This window comes from Hemitrygon akajei, chromosome 8, assembly GCF_048418815.1.
Source record: "Hemitrygon akajei chromosome 8, sHemAka1.3, whole genome shotgun sequence".
In the NCBI taxonomy this organism is placed as follows: Eukaryota; Metazoa; Chordata; class Chondrichthyes; order Myliobatiformes; family Dasyatidae; genus Hemitrygon; species Hemitrygon akajei.
This window is the reverse complement of record NC_133131.1, coordinates 142,928,617-142,937,135: the sequence shown is the minus strand read 5'-3', so window position 1 is coordinate 142,937,135 and position 8,519 is coordinate 142,928,617. Positions and strand designations below refer to the sequence as shown.

General features: G+C 40.2%; 1 protein-coding gene across 3 annotated transcripts in view; it reads left to right on the top strand.

Annotated features, from left to right (window-relative positions):
* Window positions 1–4,431: 4,431 nt before the first annotated feature.
* LOC140732322 (integrin beta-1-A-like) overlaps window positions 4,432–8,519 on the top strand; it is a 78,818-nt gene continuing 74,730 nt past the window's right edge. For 2 of the 3 annotated variants that reach the window (XM_073054795.1, XM_073054793.1), the window contains exon 1: window positions 4,516–4,729. The gene's annotated coding sequence lies outside the window, so the exon portion shown is untranslated. The other variant, XM_073054794.1, reaches the window with a different exon arrangement.

Sequence of the window (8,519 nt, the reverse complement as noted above, 5' to 3'; positions counted from 1 at the left end):
ATAGAGTCTGTTCCACGATTCAATCATGGTTGATTCAATATCCCTCTCAACCCATTGTCCTGCTAATTAAGGAAACCACTCCATAGGATTTATTAGCCACCTTTTCATTCCATCCTAATACCTTTAAGGATCTATGAATGCAGACTCCAAGATTTCTCTGTTGCTCCATAGCTCTTTACTCCTTAACTGTAACATTGGCATTGTACTCATAGCTAATAGTTTACAGCTGTCTTATCAGAAGAATATTAACCATATCCTCCAGCTAGCTCTACTTGGCTATCTTTACGGACGTAGCCCTACTCTTTCCTTAGTTATGATTTTGCTCTTCTAGCTGTTATTTTTGCATTTATTTGAATTGACTTATTGCTATCACATATACCAAGATGGCGCTACCAAAGACGTGCAATAGCTTACTAGTTCTTACTGGAACAGTTAAAAAAAAACGTGGTTTTGCATGCTATCATTTCAATACATCAGTGCATTCAGGTAGCACAAGGGAAAACAATAACAGAATGCAGAATAAAGTATTACAGTTGCAGGGAAAGTGCAGGAATACAATATGGAACAAGACCATAGCTTGGGAGTCTTGCAGTGTACTGCTGCCACAGAAACAACAAATTTCATGACATATGCAGCTATTAATAAATCTGTTTCAGATTTTATTGTTTAAGAGGTCTGATCAATAATCTTATCACAGCAGTATAGAAGCTGTCCTTGAGCCTGGTGGTCACGCTTTCAGGCTTTTATATCTTCTACCTGATGGGAGTGGGGAGAAGAGAGAATGTCCAGGGTGGATGAGGTCTTTGAATATATATTGACTGCTTTATCAAGAAAAAGAGAAGTGTAGGCAAACCCAAATGGAGGGTGATTGCTTTCCATGTTGTGCTGAGCAATGTCAATAAAACTCTGCAGTTTATAGTTTACTTGCTAGTATTGTTTGTTTTTTACCCTCTCTTACCTTTCAAACTCCCTTTTAATTTCACTATTAAGCTTACTGTACTTTTCTGTGCTTTATGTAGTATTAAGCTTTTGGTTAAAAAATCTTTCCTTTTTTCATGATTCCTCATCCTTCGGAGGTGGGGGGGGGGGGGTTCTAGATTTAGCAATTGCACCCAACTTCTTTGTGATGATACATTTATCTGAAATGTTTAAATCTCTTTCTTTATTGTCTCTTACCACTCTGACATACCTTCCACTATTTTCAGTTTACTTTGGCTAAAAAATCATCACTGCCTTGTAAAATTAGCATACTCATCAGGGGTGATTGATAGGTTCATGGCCTAAGGTAGAAAGAGATGAGTTATTAACTTCAAACTTTCTGCATAATCACTCCAAGAGTTGAACTGCATGTGCATGTAACCAGAGCTGTATAACTCATCTCCTTCTACCTTAGGCCACAAACTTATCAATCACCCATGCTGTGGACACTTCCTGGAGGTTCAAGATCCGTATGCTCCACGACTGCTGGACTAAGTGTGTAAATGTAGGAGGGGACTATGTTGAAAAATAAATGTGCTAGGTTTTCTAAAATTGACGCCTTCTACCTTAGGTCACGAACTTATCAATCACCCCTCATATACCATTTTCACTTCTTGACACCGGAAACTTGGCAACACTTGTGGGCTGCCCCCAGTACATCCTCGGAATATGTCAGTTGTTGATGTAAATGTATGTTCCTTTGTTTCAATGTACACATGACAAATAAAGCTAATCTAATCAACTCATCAGAAACTTCTCAAGGGCAATTAATTAATGTCCGCAATGCCGAGATTACAAAATCAAAGAAAAATACAAAGGATATATTTCCTTTAGCTGAAGGATCAAAAATCAATTACAATAACTGTTAGTCAAAAAAGAACTTTTTTTTTCCAACCAGAAGATGAGATCTGAATCTCAACTGCCTTTGGTGGCAAATCCCAACACATTTCAAAAATGATGAATTTGTACTTGAAGAACAGCGACATGTATATCAAAGGAAGTTATGGTATTTTCACCCAATAATTATAAATAACTGCTATTATAACATTTTTGTATAGGGGTGTGGTAGGTGTTACTAGGCAGGAAGAAAATACTCTCTGTTTTGAAGCTGTTATTACTGTTAAGCAAGACTTCACAAAGACAAAAATTTTTTGGCCTGATGAATTCATAATGGCTGTGCACAACAGTAATCAAATCTCACCTTCACTTCCCTTGGTCTTGCAAATTTGTTCCTTTTGGATACTTGTCCTCATCTCATTTGCAAGGTTTTTAACACACAAGGGAAAGCAAATCCTGATAAAATGATGTAGCCACAAATGGAGAATTGCATCTGGTTGCAGCCCCACTGGATCTAAATAATTATACAATACAGAAGGGATCTACTGAAGTAATTCTAAGGAAGAGGATCTTTAATTACATGGATAGATTTATTTATTAAAATACAGGAAAGCATTTAGCCTTTTGGGTCTGTGTCAGCTTGTAGCACAGTAATCCCATTAGTCCCATTCTCCCTTTTAATTGCTCTGTATTTCCACAATTTATTGTTTTTCATTAAGGCATGTAGGATCCATGGAGACTTAGTAAATTGGATACAAAATTGGCTTAGCTGCAGAAGACGGATGGTATTGGTGGAGAGCTACTCTCTGACTGGAAGTCTGTGACCACTGGTGTTCTACAAGGGTCAGTGCTGGGATGAAAATATTGCTGATTAACACGCTTGCAGAAGACACATAAATTGCTGAAGTTGTGGATATTGAAGAAGGTTTTTGTCCAGTGGGAAATGTGGGCAGAGAAATGGCAAATGGTGTTTAATCCAGCCGAGTGTGAGGTGCTGCACTTTGGGAGATCAAACATTAGGAGAAAGAATACAGTAAATGACAGGACCCTTAAGAGCATTGATGTACAAAGGGGTTGTGGGGTGCAAGTGTACAGCTCCCTATAAGTGGCAACACGTAGATTATGTAGTAAAGAGGGCATACAGCATACAGATTGTTGAGTATAGGTAAGGAAATCATATTGCGGTTGCAAAAAACTTTAGGTAAGCCTCATCTGGAGTATTATGTTGTGCTCTGGTCAGCAAAATAGAGGAAGGATGTGAAATTAGAGAGTATTTAGATCAAGAGAAGTTGGGCATATTTGAATTATTTTGATAGCTAAATAATCATATTCTTTTCATTCAGAAAATGTCAAATAATTAGAAGAATAACTTAAAAAGTAAAACGGTGAATTTAAAGGATATTTTTCAGGCAAGTTTTGTTTTTTGAGGTAGATACCTGGAATGTTCTACTGGGGAGCGGTGGTAGTGGATACAATAGTAACTTATAAAAGAGATAGACAGACAACATGAATAGGTATGGAGTGGAGGGATACACACCTATGTAGGAAGGTGGACATCATAGTCAAAACAGACACCATGGACCCAAGGCCCACCCTGTGCTGTACAATGTTCTATGCCCATCATCTTAATTGTTTTTGTCACTTATCTACACTAGATGAAATTTACAGTAGCAAATTAACCTATTATCATGTCTATGTAGCTTGGGCAGAAAAGAGAGCACACTAAGGAAACTCACACAACCACAACCAAACTCCAATCTGGCAGCATACAAGGTGAGGATTGAACCTTGGTCCAAGGTCCCGTGAAACAGTAGCAGCAACAGCTGAACAACTGTTCCACAGGTAACTGAACTATAACATTCAAAAGGGCTGCATCTGAAAAAAAAAATGACTTGCTTGGACTATGGGCAGAGAAGGCCAATCTAAAATCCTCTTACATGAAGTCAGTAAGAACTCAGTGAACTGGGTGGTCACCTGTGCAGTAACCATTCTCAGAGCCTAATATCTATTACTAATACTGTCCAGGAACGGACCCCTCAGACCTTCTGACCTATTCTCACCAAAATTCCCAACTAAGCTAGTTCCAATTGCCCTCACTTAACCCAAAACGGAGGGGGGGGGGGGGGTAACAACAGAGGCTCGACAAGTTCCCCTCCAGTAACACATTCACCCTTCAGGAGACACGTCCTCCTCACATAGAATCTACCTGGATGGTGGCAGAGGATGATACAATATGGACTTTTAAGATACTCTTGGATAAGCACGTGGATGTAAGAAAATGACGGTTATGGGCTACGTATGTAGGTTTTGATAGGTCAAGCGCAACATCGTAGGCCCCCACATTGTGTATCCCTCGAAACTGTTCCTATCCAACTGTCTGCCATTTGTCATTCACCTGAAAACGCGAACTGTTTTTTAAGCCCACCACAGAAGCCATCTAATAAACTGATTTTCGTTAGCATTCAAATCTTCTTCACACGATCTTCCTCCCCCACCCCTCTGCTCCGCAAACTCCCTTCCATGCGTCAACCGCTCTCCCGGCGATGACATCACCCTCGTCTCAGCGCTACGCCCACACGGTGACGCGTCTGCTCAGGAATTCGTTTCCGGCGGGCACTGCCGGCGCTCGGCTGAACTCGGAAGCCGTCGGCAGTGCTCGGGGAGCAGTCGGGAGACGCAGGGGCGACCGCTAAAGTAAGGAGCAGTCGCGGGCGCAGCCGCGGCCCTAGAGAGATTGTGCGTCGGTGACAGGGTGGGGGTAGCTTTGTCTTTTCAAAAAAAGGAAGTAGAGATCGTAAGTGAGCGGGTGAGGACATCCATTGGGTGCATATCAATCCTCTGAGGAGTGTGGCCGGGGCCAGAAGTCATTTGAGTGGCTGGAAATCTGCTAACTCTGGTTGACCTGCACATTAAGGTAAGTGGGCCGCTCGTTCCCTCCTTGCACAAGGCACCGCCAAACGTTCGGGGTCCGTCGCCGCTTTTCACCGGGTACAAGCTGTCCTGGATCTGGAGAGAAGAAGAATCATTCATATGATCATTATCAATATATCTGTCCCTCTTAGCACAGAAAGGACGGAAATGTGATATGTCCTATTTATGGGTGGGGGACGTACAGCCACTGAAATATACATTTTTTTCGCATTTATATACACAAGTGTGATGAAGGTTATAGTTCCAAGTCTTGTAGGGGCAGTTTTCTCTACACTGAACTCGATTTTTTTGTGGATATTCTTGCAAGAATTTGAGCATTGTATCGTCAGGCCGGTTCGAGCTTTTACTCTTTTGTTTTTCCATCCACAACACCATCTTTTTCTTGCTTAGTTGAAACTTTGAAGATCCATGTGAAAGAGTTTTAATACGATCACTTGTTTCTATTATGTGAGGATGTCTTTGTCTAACTTTTAAGTATTCGCAGTAGTAGTTAAACACCCGACGAAAGCTGTCTAGCTTTCCCTTCTAGTGGTCTTGAGTGTGCATTTTATTTGCTTTTGTTTTATAAAAATGACTGCTCTTTGATTCTTTAATCATCTCAGCTTTAAATTCAAACGAAAATAGTTCCACTTTGAAAGTTTTTTACAAATGTAAAAGATTAACCGTGGAACACCCTATTTTGCAGATGGATTTTTGTGATACAATAACTTTAAACAAAAAAGAAACTGCCATGCAAGGCTTTGTGCGAGCGATGACGTGACCTATTTTTATTTCGCAAATGGACAAATATGGAAAAGGATTTCAACGGCCTAAGGTGTTGAAGCATATTAGCAATTCCGTTTAAGATATTAATTTAACTTGATAGATTAGGTTCTCCTTACTACATTTTAAGAAAAAAGAATCTCTCACAACGAATCAGAAACTAAAAATAGCGGAACTTCGTTCTCACTATGACTTCCTGCCCACGACTTGAACATTAGCTCTGCAGTTATTCTGCAGATGCAGTATGTTATGCTGTAAAGTATATTGGTCTTATAGGACAAAGATATGCACATACAGATCCAAAGTGTCCTGATGGCTAATGTATTCAGTTTTTCTTTAAGGGGAAAACAACTACATTCTCATAATGTGAAAGTGTGCATGTAATTTGGCTTAGTTATTCTAATGTCATTATGAATAAATCAATGTGCTAGAAATAACTCTGTCCTCTGATATATTTATTTGGGAGCTTTTGCAGATGGCCTTGATGTAAGGGCTAATTCCTAATCATGGGTCTTCTGACACTGTGGTGTTCTCTCAGTACTGTAGTTGAGCACCATCCAAGATAAAACATTGGAGAAAGCATAATCCCCTTTTCAATTAGTTCATCTCATTGGAATAGCAAGGACACCACTGATGACATGTACTATGAAGAAGGAAAATTAACTTAATTTTCCCTTACCTGTTGTGTGGAGGCTTGTGTGCTTCAAGGACTCCATCAGGCGATGCCAACTCAGGCTAAAGATGCGATGTCAGATGAAGGTTGATCCAACCCCAGCTGCCAAATGGACAGACTTGTGTCTGCTTCTCCTGGACCAAACCATGCCATATCAATGACCTGTAATTACATGTATATCACCTCGGGCCTGGATATGATGGACCCTTTCTGATTAGCCTATTCTGTATTTCTAGCACAGTTAGTAAATGAGTAACAATAGTTAAAATGCAGTTTCAGAGGATGTCATTGGAACATGTTTATTGATTGATATGGACACTGCTGACAGGATTGGTATCTTTTATCCATTTTATTAATAAATCATGTGTGTAAGCTACAAAAAAAATCATTAGGCTCTGAAGAAACCCCAGAAGACTGGAAAGCTCACATAAAATGCTGGCGGAATTCAGCGAGTCAGTCAGCATCTATGGAAATGAATAAACAGTCATCGTTTCAGACCAGGACCTGATGAGGGTCAGCCAGAAATATTGACTTTTTATTCCTTCCCGTAGATGCTGACTGACCTACAGAGTTCCTTAAGCATTTTGTGTGTTTTGCTCTGGATTTCCAGCATCTGCAGAATCTTGTGTTTAAGACTGGAGTTTTCTTTGTTTAAGGAGAAGTTATGTTAAACTAACTGAATCAACCTAGATTGGTTTCTGCAATTAGAGTGATTTGCATACAGACCGGTTAGAAAGGTAGTAGTAATTCAAGAGAGAATTTCAAATTGGATGCAAAATTGGTTTAGTGGCAACTCTTTGTATTGGCTTTCTTCAAGGCTTTGTTTCTTTCATTTGTATGCGCAGTGGATTCAGGTTAATTGGGCCATTGGTTAATCAGGGCAGCCAGTTATTTGAGATAACTCTGAAAGACCAAAATCTAATAATTCCCTTCATTTATTTGGGACACTATGCCGCTTAATTGGGAGAGGAAACTGTTGCCGAATAGTTTCTAACTAGTGCACTTGCAAGACTGTTAGACACGCTTAGAACGAATAGTTTTTACATAGTGTCAGATATCTGCTTTTGTGTTCAAAAGTCAGTGATTTTTGTCACTGATAGTTGGTGAGAAAAAAGCAGTAGGACATTTCAGAATTGTTTTGCTCACTGATTTCAGGCATTCAGGCTTGGAGATGCGAAAAATTACAATGAGTGAAAATAAAATGATTTCAATACTTCAAGTTAGGAACTACAAAGAATTTGAAAGTGTCAACAGTCATTTTGAATGTTACAATGAAAATGAAGATTTGGAAGATGCAGTTGAAAGCATTGTGCGAAGGCAGAACATTATCTGCACTAGGTGTCTTCGCTAATTTTGTTCATTTGCAGTCAATCAAAAGTACATGGCAGCATACACTGGATAAATTTGTCCATCGATAATGATTAGGAACTAGTACAAAGTTTTATAGCACTGTAGTAGTATTGGTATCGGATGAACAGGGAGAGGTAGCAACTCTGAAGGAGCTTGTCGTGTCCATTCCAGAGAGGTTCACTCACCTTTGGTCCCACTAAGCACTCAGCTCTCACCTGTGGCTCCAGGTAGCTGTTTACATGCAACACTGGCCACACCCCCGTTACAGCACTTCGGCAGGCATGCTAAACCAGCTAAGAGTAACCAGCAGCCTCATACCCCAGTGAGATGGGGACATCCATCTATTGGCAGTCAAAGTCATCTCTGGCAGACTGGGCAGATGAGATCTGTGGTGAGTTTCAATGGCTACAAAGGCGGTGCTACAAAACGCTGTGGAGAGCAAAAGGCATGATGAGGAATAGAAGGAGTGGCAGGTTATTTTGAGGAAGTAGAAAGGCTACAGAAGGACTTGTATTAGCAGAATGGGCAAAAAAGTGGCAGTGTCAGGAGCTGTATGGTCATGTACTTCGGTAGAAGAAATAAAAGGTTTGACTATTTTCTAAATGTTGAGAAAATTCAAAAGTCTGATGCGCAAAGGGACTTGGGAGTCCTTGTGCAGGATTCCCTAAAGGTTACTTTGCAGTTTGAGTCTGGTGAGGAAAGCAAATGCAATGTTAGCATTCATTTCAAAAGGACTATAATATATAAGCAAGGATGTAATGTTGAGGCTTCATAAAATGATGATGAGGCCTCACTTTGAGAATTGTGAGTTGTTTTGGGCCCCTTTGAAAGGAACTGCTGACACTGGAGAGAGTTCAAAGGAGGTTCATGATAATTATAACAGGATTGAATGGCTTGTCATATGAAGAACGTTTAATGGCTCTGGGCCTGTATTCACTAGAATTCAGAAGAATGAGGGGTGACCTAGTTGAAACCTATTGAATGTTGA